The sequence below is a fragment of the Vicugna pacos genome, chromosome 12, assembly GCF_048564905.1.
Source record: "Vicugna pacos chromosome 12, VicPac4, whole genome shotgun sequence".
Lineage (NCBI taxonomy): Eukaryota > Metazoa > Chordata > Mammalia > Artiodactyla > Camelidae > Vicugna > Vicugna pacos.
Genome location: NC_132998.1, coordinates 29,687,066 through 29,697,688, shown reverse-complemented (window position 1 = coordinate 29,697,688; position 10,623 = coordinate 29,687,066).

Below are 10,623 nucleotides of genomic sequence, written 5' to 3'. Positions count from 1 at the left end.
GAACAATCAGATGTTTAGTCTCTTCATAGCCCTTATCACACAAAATAATTTTATTCTTTATTTCTTTATTTTGTGTCTCCCCTTCTGCCTCCCTACCTGTATATCAGGATGCAGACTCCGCAAAAGCAGGAAAGTTTCTTGTATTCTTTGGAATAGTGTCTGGCACATAGTAGGTAATCAACAAATCTTTGTTGAAGAAATGACTGAGGCGACCTGCTCTCTAAGAGGAGGCAATCCTAGTGCTGCTGTTTGGACAGAGGATGAGGGAAGACTGGATGTGTAGGTGGCTGGGTTTTCCATGAGCCCAACTGTTGAAGCTTCCTTCTTCTCCATGAATAACCTCTTTGAAGAACAGTGCTGTTTCAGTAAAACAGATTCTTCTCCCATCATCAAATGTGCAGCAGGGGTGACTCACCAATTCTCCTATAGCTCCTATAGCCCCCAGGTACCTCGGCAGCCATCCGCTGTCCTCTCCTCAGTGAGTCTACTTAACAGATCTCCCAGGAGACAGAATTATAGAGTCCTTGGGTAATTCTGCTGTGCCTGGTGTCCACTAAAGTTTGTTCATTTCTCAGCTGTGTGCCATTTAGGGGAAAGCTAACTTACATTTCCATGCCATTTGAAGGTCTGCAAGTTGCATTGTCATATTTGATTTTTATTCTTACTCCAGCTTTGTGAGGAGGGCAGGACAGGCATTATTATCCTTTAATTTAAAGATGAGGAAACTGAGGCCCATGGAGGTAGAGAAACACGATCAGCATCACGTCATTTGCAGATGGCTGAGTATGGGTTTGAATGCCTCGTCTGGAAGTAGTACAAATTTGAATTTAAATCCAGCCTGCTTTAGCAATTTACTGACATGACTATTAGGAAAGTAACTTAGCCTCTCTGAACTTCAGTTGAGGAAATGAATGTATTTACAGCTTTACCGCTCACCAGTACATTGCCTTCCCTATCATAAAGAGGTATTATTATCCCCATTTTAAAAATGAAAAAACTAAGGCATAGCCTAGCAGGATAGCATAGCCTCCAAGAGTGCGGGCTTCGGGGTCAAGCTTCCCGAGCTCAGGTCCCACCTCTGTCGCAGACTTAGCAACGTGACCTCGGGCAGGCTACTTAAACCCCACCTGGCACAAGACAGAAGTCAGTATATATCAACTCATATCATTAGGTGACTTTTCCAGGGCCACAGACAAACAGTGCCAGGGCTAGGGTTCGAAGCTAGTCAGTCTGATTCCAGAGACTTTACTCTGAACCATAGCACTGTTACCTTTAGAGCCAGGGGGGCAGAAGGAGAGAGGGAGGTAGACAGAGAGAGAGAAAGAAAAGCTTCATGGGCTGTAGGTTTGAGAGATACTAAGTACAGGAGAGAGAAAGGAGAGAAATTTGTGGACTGTCAGAGTATTTGGCTGCAAGAAAAGGAATAGAATTTCCTTTAGATGCCATTTTCAAAGATTTCAGTAAAGAATTAAATTGCTCCACAGTGCTTCTTTGCCGTGGGAATGATGTTTCTTTAGAGAGCAATACTGTGGTGAGATAGGCCGTGAGGCAGTGTAGCTTTACTTGGGTTAAAATTTCTGAAATAATTCCAGCAGTTCACTCTGAATAGGACCTCCAGTGTGGGGCTTGGGCCATAGGGGCAGAAATGTCTAGAGCAAATGCCACTGTGTGTTCCACCAGCAAGGAGACCTGCATACCCTGGATACTCATTCTATCCTGGGAACTGATCAACCGGCCACTCAGGGTATCTACAGAATGTGTCGAGGCAGAAGCCATGCTCCCTTCTCTGTTTCTATGGCACTTCCATCTCAGTGCCACACTCATGAAACCCACTTTTCCCTCAGGCAGACTGCACCCAGAAGCCCCACCTCCCCTTCCACGGTGGATAGGCCTCTGTCCACATTCTTGACCTGGAGAAGAGAAATGATCTCCTTTCTCCAGCTGGTGTTAGGTGTCACCTGTGGCCATTGGCTGGGGGAAGTGAGTAGGCTCTGCCCTGACCTATAGGCTTAATGTCTTCCCACAAGTAGCTCTCCCTTTTGCCTGTAGTTCCAACAGCAGTGACACCAGTACCAACAATCATATCTGTCACTGCTTGCTGAAGCCAGTTGTGTGTCCAGTACAATGTTACCTCCCCTTACCTGAGCTAGAGGGTTGCTGTGTTGCAGGATGTCTGTGGTCTCATGCCAGCATCCAGGTTCTATAAAGTCGTTGTATACTACATGGTTCTTTATGATTCCTCTACAGAATGTTGTCATTATTAACAGGTAAAACGAGGGCTAATATTTCTTAGACACTGTATGTCATTGTGTTAGATACTTACCATGTATTAATACATTTAATTGCTAAAATAAAACCCTGTGAGGTATGTATGTATGTATGATTATCCTTAGTTTGCAAGTGAGGAAAGCCGAAGTTTAGCAAGACTGAATAAATTTCTCAAGGTTACACGGCTAGTGGTGGAAGAGCCGGGATGAAAACCCAGCCTGTCTGACTCCAGGCTACCAACTTTACAGCGTGGAATTGTTCCTTCCAAAGTACTCATGAACAAGAGAGTTCAGTTTCCCTTTGTCTGTATGTTTGGGGTTAGAGCTTTTGCAGTACATTCACATGGGCTTAAATCCATATTCCTACTTCCAGTCATATTAGAAGAGATAGGGGTCTGCCTGTCACATTCCTGCGTGACAGTGACAATGATGGTATATATTCTCAGGGCAGATGAAAAACCTGCCTGGGGACCAATTCTGGAACTTTGGAGAATGTAAATGGTAAGCTGTGGAATGGATTTCAGACAAACAGAGTGATAGTGATCCAGAGTGGGCCCATGTTTGGTAACCAGATAGTGGCAGTCATCAAAATCTTATATTTTCTTTGGAATCCAAGCAATTTTAGGAAAGAGAAATGAAGATATGTGAGTTAAGAGAGAGCAATTATTTCATAGGATAAGGCCTACAAATGGCAATGTTGGAAGAAAATCACACAGCAGCTTGTATGAGCAACACATGCCAACTCATAATCAACACTGAAACACTGTGTACCATATACCGTGGACTGTTTGTCTTACTTTAGGTTCTCCCAGAAGCAGAAACTGAGAAAAGGATTCTAGTGCAAATAGTTTCTTTAAGAACTGAAGGTAGACAGTAAGGAGAGAGAGTTGGGGAAGGAAAGGCAATAATTAAAGAGTGTGTTATCAAGCAGCTTTTATTGTGGACAACTGAGCTTAATCTCACTGAGGAAACTCCGAGAGCCAGTATGTGTGGTGTGTGTGTATGTGTATACCACACCACACACACACACATATATATTTACTCCTCTGCCAATTCTTATTGGTCATTGGTAGAAGGCCGATGGGGATTATTAATTTCTAGGCACTTTTGTTCTACCGTTAGGACAGGCAAAGTGCCCTAGAATCCAGATAAAACTTTCAGGAAGGGAAACGCAGGAGGTAGCAGTTGAAAGTCAGCCTTCCCAAACTTAAGGTGGAAAGGGCAAAGGGTTGGTCACTGACAGCATCTGAAGCAATTTTGCTTTTAGAGTGCAAGAGACATGCAGTAGCTAACACTTAACGCTTAGATTCACTTAATTACCACAGCTACTATATAAAGTGGGCATTATTGTTGTCATTTTGTTGTTAACAAAAAGTACAGAGAAGTAACAAAATTGCTTATTTGCAAAATAGCTGATAGATGGTAAAGCCAGGAGTTGACTCCACAGGGTCTGACTCATTATCTCATTCCATCTAAGTAGGCAAACTGTAGCTCCGGGCTCCTTAACCAATTTCCATTTGTCTAGCTCCACCCCGCTGGCTACGCAGGGAATTTTTATCCAGAAAAAAAAATCTAAGTTGAAACTAAGAGGTTGTGGAGCCGGCTTGCACTCTCTGGAGTCATAAAACCCCACCCTTGGGCTTTCTGTGTGCTTGTAGCCATTGACACCTAAACCCCCACTCCCTACCACAGGACTCTCTGCATACCTGCATTTCTGCAGAATAAAAACATCTCTTGATGTGTGATCCTAACAAAACTCATCACCCCAGGAAGTAGCCAGTCTCACAATACCCTAGGTGGACAGGCTTCACATCCTACCCTTGTCAAAGTCGCGAAACCTATTGTTCAGAGAAATCCCAGACAGATCTTACAACTGTCAGGCACCTGTGCATGAACTGATCACGAAGCCCCTACCCCTTGTGCGCACAGCCTCCTCCCGCTGCACGCCCACTCTTGGTGCTCACACAGGCACCTCTCCTCTGAGTGGTCCACTGTTGCCTAGAACAGCATATTAGACTTTCCTCAACTTTTCTCACCGTTTCCGGTAATTCTTTACGAACCCACATCACTGTGTTGTGTGACCCACACACAGATTTCCATTCTCCTTTGATTAGTGTTTTTCTAGGCAGAGTTATTGATAATTACTGCTGACACTTAGCACTCTCCTAAGCTCTTCACAGGTTGATCTTACTTAATATTCTTATGAAGCCTATGAGGCATTTACTGTTATACGCCCACCTTACTGATGAGGGAACAGAAGCACAGTGATAATGATTTGCTTGAGGCCATATATTCAGTGAATGGGAAAACCCGAGGTTCAATCTGACTTCGACTCCCTTGCTTAATCACTGTTCTGCTGTCTTCGTAGTCAGAAAGATTTACAAGAACCAAGTTTTGAGTAGCTGTGGCACTTGGCAATTCCAGGAACTATCTGTAAAATGAGACAGTTAGTTACTGCAGCCAGTCCATAGGGAAATGGCATCTCTACTCAGTTTTGACTCAGAAAGTTTAAATAGGGAGATGCAATGATAAGCCTGAGTGAATGTGCATGTTCCTGAGCTCTTGTTTTAAGACATCAATAGACAAGCTGACACTGGACTTAGAATGTCATATTCATGTAAATTTCCAGCTGGGATAAAGCATCTTTAGCCTTGGGTGTGGGTTTGGATTCTAGACTTTCAAAGGACTAAAAAGAAGCGATGTATTAGTAATTGACATCTTCATATACTTGTTTTCTTCATTTCAGTGGTATTCATTTATTATCTAAAATTGAAATTATCTTTAATCACATCATTTTTCTTCTCTTAAAACCAGTAAATAAGATAAAGAATGAGAGCAGTCCCTGACCTCTACCCTATCCCAGCCCCAGCAGTAACCACCATCAGCACTGTGGTGCTCACCAGCCTTTTTGACTCTGTGATCATAAAAGTACACCTATAGACCAAGTGTGTATATACACACACACATCGACAGGTGTTTTTTTTTTAATGAAAATGTGATCATACTTTTTCCCCACTTAGCCACACCTCCTAGATGTCCCTGATGGTCAGTATTTATAGATTTATCTCATTTTATTTTGAACCCTTGTACAATATGCCAGTACATAGATTATATTTATCTGAACAGTCTCTTACTGATGGACATTTGGCTTATTTCAAAATACTTGCTAGTACAAAAAGTACTACAGAAATCATATTGTTGTATTTTTTTTACACTCCCCAATTCATGTCTTGTTAGAGCACCTAGCACTTGCCTGAAGGAGCCAGATGGTTAGGATTTCCCCTCCTTGAACTGTTCAGATACAGATGAACTGAATATTTGCTTTTCAGATTCACAGACTCCCTCCCACCAACACTTCCTGCTTCTGATTCTAGTTTAGATGCCCACAACCAATAGCAATAATTTAAATTATAAATACCTAAAGGCAATGGTATGTCTGCATGCCTGCTCTGCTGCCCAACTAGGAAGAGAACCTGGTAGGCATCTTCTCTCCCTCCTCCACTGTCTCCACCCTCCTACCTCCTCACAGGTCCAGCCTTCCACCCTGACCACTGTCTCCCGGGCCAGCCCTCAGTCCTTTTGTGGTTCACACAAACCAAAGCCTTAGAAGGTGTTGCTCAGTTGAATGAAATATGGCTCCTGTGCTTCCCACACAAAGAAAGCTCCAGCTTCTTGAACAAAGGCTGTATCTGTGGAAAGCTTCTTCAGTCTTGGAGGAACAGGAAGACTTTTTCTCCTTGAGCTCTGCTGCTACACTTAGAATGGAAGCCAGCAAAAGAGACCAAACTGAAGCAGAAGGATCTCACATTACCTTCCAACAAAAGGCAAGAACCCCTAGACCTCAACCCCCAGCTGGGCCCTGGTAACCCAACCTTCCTCTCAGCTCTTTCTGCAGGACTTGCAGAGTGTCAGATCTGGAAAGAGAGGCAGTGTGGGGAGTGTGGAGACCACCTAGTGGTTGAGGAAATGAGGACACTGAGATAGGCAGCTATGGGTGAGAGAATTCCACATGTGGCCACCCCTCCCCACAAAGAGCCACTTTAAGAGGGACTGGAGATAGGTTGTGGGAAACAGAGTGATTGAGCTTACCGTCCTAGGAAATCTCAGCATCAAGGTGCAGAGAGGCTTCTCTCCTTTCCCTCACTTAGAAGGGAAGGAGAACCTTGATGGCTAGGGCTGCCTTCGACTAGCCAGCAGCCCTCAGGGAGAAAAGCAAGGTTACCTCCGCCCTGTCCTCTCCTGAGTCCTGTGGCAGCCTTCTCCCTCTGTCATCTCCCTGGGTACTTGCCTTTCGCGCTGAAGTTGAACTCCTAGAGGTGCGGACCTCGGAACTCATGGGGCGCTCCTTTCTTGGCTCTCTGGCTCTGACCCTTCGTAGGGGCACTTAGCTCAAGGTCGGACTCCTGGCTCCCAGCAGTCTCACAGGGGTGGGTGGGGAGGGAGCAGAGCAAGAGGAGGCGGATTCTGGCAGCCACAGTCCTGGTCCTCCCGGGAGGAACTGGAGCCTGCCAGGGCTGGGAGGGCAGAAGGACCTGGGGTGGCAGCTATCCATGGTCCTGGCCAATGTCAACACGTGGATATTTAAGGCCAATAGCAGCCCGTCCATCCTCCACTAAAATGGATGAAGGAGTCCGGGGCTGTGGTACGGGAATTGGTTTTAATTAATTGTTTGCAGCCGGGCTAATTAAAGTCTGAGTGCCCCGTTTCCGCACCCTCTCAAGCGTGCGTCAGTTGTCTAGGCGAACCTGAAAGTTTCTTTCCAAGTTCCCCCTCTGTGCTATCTCCCCTTTTGAACTTAAAAGACTTTAATTATGTTGATGATTTCCACCCTCTCACCCTGCCCCCTCCCGGAATCTATTCCCCCTCCAGCTCCTTTCCCTGCCCTGGCGTAAAAGCGAGGTGGGGGGCGATGAGGGCTGCATAGCCACGTGGTCATTTCCTGCTTTACTTGGGATCCCCAAGCCGCCAGACTGGGTCCTGGAAATTGCAGGATAAACTGCGTCTAGGATTGGCTTTAAACCCACTGCCCTGGTATGTATGCTGAGGGTATATAACTTTTCTTCAAATAGAAACTGGAACTTTGGATTGTTACGGAAACGACAGGCCAGTCAAGAAACAAGCACCACTCGGAGGGTTGGAGTACTCAGATATATTACGCTGGTGGGCTTAGAGGGGCTTCTGCTCCGAAGCTCTGAGCACCTCCGAGACGTGCACATAAGGTTTTATAGGGTAAAGTACAAGCTTGGGGTATTTGGCCAATAGGCATGGAACAGCTTTAGCAGCATTATCATCACAAAAGTGGAGGTGGGGAGGCAGCAAACCAACATTCCAAAGCCAGATATGTATCTTTGAAAATCCAGCTGGCTAGCAAAAAAACATAAACAGCAAACCAAAACTAATTAACTTAGATTTACAAGTTAGTTCAGCAGAACTCAGATCAGTATTCCAGTACTTAGACTTGTGAGTTATCTTGTTAGCCCAGCCCAGCCTCTCCTTCACATTCCTAGACCTGTGAGTTATCTTGTTAGACCAGCCCGGTTTTTCCTTCACAGGATTAGTGAGATTTGAACCTCTTAAATATGGAGCATGTGTTTTGCGGTTCCATCTGAGCTGAATTTGAGTCAGGACTGAAACATGGAAAGCGCGCCGTTTAAGTTAGGAGAGCTCCTGGAAGGGAAGAGAAAAGGAGGTCAGGGAATGGGGTGATGTGGAGGTGGAAACATATCAGCTAAACCAGCTCCGTGCGCGGAGAAGCCACAAAGGCAGGTGCTGCAGCATTACCCTCTCAGTCATTTTAAAGCGCCTGGTCCCCGCGTGAGCAGCAAGTAGATAGTCAGATAAAAAAAATATTTGTTGACTTAAACCTGAAAAGTGCAACACATTGCATTTTAAAGATTTGTATATTGGTTGATTCTGTCTTCCCACTGTCAAAGTATACAGCCAATGGCAGATTTTGGAGACATTTATTCTATAATCCTTTAATGAGTGGAGATGGAGCAATCATCTTAGAAAAACAGGATGCTTTCCTATAATATCCACATTGTTGAGGGAGTAGTTTGTTCTATTCTGTTTTGCAAGAATTGTTATTTACACTTGGCCCTCTACATTGGCCCTTTCTTGGGTTGGTTTTGGAGTGAAATATTCAGAGGAGGAAGTGGCTTGACTACAGTACCAAGTACTTTTATTTTAAAAAATCAATCTCTACTTCCTGTCCCTGGAAAAACAAAAAGCCTGCTAACTCTCAGGTCCCAAGGCGACCTTAAAGTTGGGCAGCAAAGTGAAGACATGTTTTCTTGTGTTGGTTCCTCAGGAGAACGACATATCTTGAGAATGATGATTTTCAAGTCAATTTCATTGATGTTAAGCATTTTATAGAATGGGCACAACATGATATTCCCAGCAGAAAGAAGTGTCATTAGCAGCAGAGTGAATGCTGGATTTTTGGAGGTTATGATTTAAAACTGTGTTGGTAATGCCATAGCTCCAGAAGGAAAAAGAGAACACACAACAGTGCAGGAATGTCAGGAATGGGATTAAGGGAGTGAAGGTCTATTACCTTGAGCTTCAAACAGGAAATTTCCGTTTTAGTCTTCAAAGTTATCTTTTTCAAAATACAATTTTAACTTCATGTTGATGCACATTTCAGTATTTTATTGCTTGTGACTTTAATGTATATGTGTATATAGATTTGCACTGTGTGGTAAGGTTTAAATTCTGCATTAGTCAAACTCTTTTCTCAAATGGAAGCCAAAAGGTCTTTGTGTGGGGCCCCCTCACAGATGTCCAACTATTTGGAAAAGGGGATCAGTTGAGATCATGTTGATAGACCAGAACAACCATAATAATTATAGCCTGTGCTCATAGGAGTTCATTTGTGCTTTATACCAGCATAATAAACATTTAAAATTTCTAGACGTGACCAGAAGTGATTGAGAGGCAGCTAAACACACAATATGTTATTTGATTTTTGTTACAATTTTATGAGGTAGGCATGCCTCTTCCTCATTTTACAGAGGACGAAATTGAGACTCAAGGAGATTAAGGGACTGTCCAAGTAGTTCCTCTTGATGGAAAAACTGACTTTTGAATCGGATTGTCAGAGCAATGCTATTGTAAGATGCTATGTTCTCCAATCTCAAATAATATTGTGTGGCAGTGAATCACTAACAAGACATGGTACCTTACTTTCATCTGTGTAAAGGACATGGGACATTGTCACCAAGGGGAATACGTCACATTTGTCCATTCTACCTTTTCTTTACTCAGTCAGAATTTATTCAAAGTTTGTAGAGAGCAAAACAATCATCAGAGTCATACCTTTTGGTTTTTGCACCAACTCCCTCTCAACTCTTTCCCTTGCCTAACTCTTGCTTTGTAAAAGGGTAGACTTCCGTATTTTCCACGCTGGTAGTACCCATGCTGGGCGTAGGTGCTGTCCGTGGTGCTGAGAAACTCGGGAGGCACGAGTAGTCTGGTCCTCTCTCCCCTCTCCCTCTGCTCCAGCCTCAGGTGCTTCACCGTCATAAAACCGCCGTTTTGTTGTCCCAGATTGCCCTCTGTGCTGGGAAACGATTTTTTTTCCTCAAGAGCGACTCTGCAAGGTGCCTCTTGTCTCCTTGCCTTCCCCAAGGACATTCTGGGAATGGAAAGTTTGGGAAAGGCTCTGCTTCCTCCTTCTGCACTCTTGAAGTTTAATTTTTTTTAGGTCAAAGAAATGGAGCTCATCAGGCTCCACAGCTTTAGGGCTGGTGGCCATGAGGAGCATTTGGACAATGGAGGAGCTTGAAAACCTTCCTAGTTACCCTTTGCAAGTAATACTGTTGTTCCAGGCTAATTCTCTATTCCTGGGTGGTGCCAATGGCTGGAGGCTCTCTAAGAAACAGATTTAAAATATGTTCTTCCCCAAATATGTTCTATGTGCCTTTGTTGGCAGAGTCCTTAACTCAGCCCCAATTCATCTTGTACAAGGTCTCTTAGAGGTCAAAGGAATGGTGTGTGTGCATGAGAGACATAGAGAAAGAATGAATGACTTTTCAAAGAAATCCAAGGGCCACACTTTTGAAAAGAGAGACATAAGGGAGGAGCTCAAAAACACAGAGGAATGTACATTCCCGTTCACTCCTCCACTCTCCTCTGACCACTTACAAGTGGAAATCAGCCTTTTGCTACCACCCTCTCCATTTGAAAGGTGATTGCAGAAAAGGACAGGATACAGCTGACATTTCTTTGAGAACCTTTAGGAAAAAGAGGCCTTAGAGAGGACTAAGTTTATTTTTTCTTTAATAGATATTCCTTAAATTGCTGCTGGGAGGAATAAACCATAGGCATCCAAAGTATGCATTGATTTTAGTAACCT